General features: G+C 39.8%; 1 protein-coding gene across 1 annotated transcript in view; it reads left to right on the top strand.

Annotated features, from left to right (window-relative positions):
- Positions 1–1,275, top strand: part of NPHP3 (nephronophthisis 3 (adolescent)) — a 55,964-nt gene that overhangs the window by 4,859 nt on the left and 49,830 nt on the right. The window lies entirely within an intron of this gene.

The raw sequence follows: 1,275 nt of genomic DNA, 5'->3' as shown, positions 1-1,275 counted from the left end.
GAAAACAAACAGAATCATCCTGGAAAGGGTTAAACTGGGCTGTTCCTTGAAGGCTAGGATTCTGAGGCTCTGTCTAACATACTTTGGACATGTTGTAAGGAGGGACCCGTCCTTGGAGAGGGACATCATGCTTGGGAGGGTGGAGGAACAGCACTGGAGGGGAAGGCCCTCTATGAGGTGGATTGATTCAGTGACTGAGGTAATCAAGATGGGAATGTCAGAGAGAGTGCGACTGGCATAGGACAGAGCAGAGTTTAGGGTTGTTATACATAGGGTCGTTATGAGTCGCAAGTGACTCAATGGCACATTAACAACAACATCAGGAAGGACAATTACGTTAAAAAGACGAGCAATAAAAGAAAGACCCTCAACATGATGGATTGCTAGCGCCAATGAGTTCCAAGCCGGCAATACTGGAAGGACGCTGCAGGATGCAACAATATTCCAGCTTGTACATAAAGTAGCTTTGAGTAAGAAACAAACTAGATGATCACGGAAAATAACAAACAATAAGGTCTGATAATTTCTTTCTTGTTGTTTTACAAACACAAAACTATTGCTTTGGAAAAAGAGACAGTGTTGGCTGTTGCGCTAAACTGGATTTCAGGATAAAAAGTAAACCTTTTGAAGGAGGTTGTTGTTTATGTTTGAAGTCAGTGCCCTCTGAATCGAAGCACTGGCTTCTTAAACTCAGAACTTCTTCAATGTCCCTGGGGCAGTGCAGACAGCGTTGGTGAATTTGTTCTGATTGGCATATTTTCTTTGGAAGATAATCTTAAAGATAATTCATTTTTCCCATAAAATAAAAATTATATATGCAGTTTTGTCACATTTTTTATCTCCCATAGGCACATAAAAAGAAAGACTGATCTCTACCCAGCACACAACAAGTAAGCTGAAACGGCTAATACACATAATAATTAGCATTTAATTACATTGCATCACCCAGAAGTCCCACCAATTTGTAATTTATTAATCCATACCTATGATTTGTACTTGGGGAACTAGGCAGGAGATACACGTAGGACCCACATGGTAATCTCTGAGCAAACACAGATGTAATCTTCTTCTACCAACCCAGTGAAAAATAGTATTTTTTTTATTCATTTTAATGAATGTTTACAGAGACTTTGGATTTCCATATATTCCTTGTTGCCTTTTTCTCCCTATGCACTCTTCTCCCCTCCCAGTTTGCTCTTCTCTTTGAGAAGTAAAAGAAAAATTCTTTCATTGTTATACAACCCTCCACCCCAAGTCCACTCCACTATGCTACCT

Source organism: Elephantulus edwardii, unplaced genomic scaffold, assembly GCF_000299155.1.
Source record: "Elephantulus edwardii isolate Elephantulus edwardi_28Jun2011 unplaced genomic scaffold, EleEdw1.0 scaffold00427, whole genome shotgun sequence".
Taxonomy (NCBI): Eukaryota; Metazoa; Chordata; class Mammalia; order Macroscelidea; family Macroscelididae; genus Elephantulus; species Elephantulus edwardii.
Note: the sequence above shows the minus strand (reverse complement) of the source record. Positions and strands in the feature narration are given on the sequence as shown.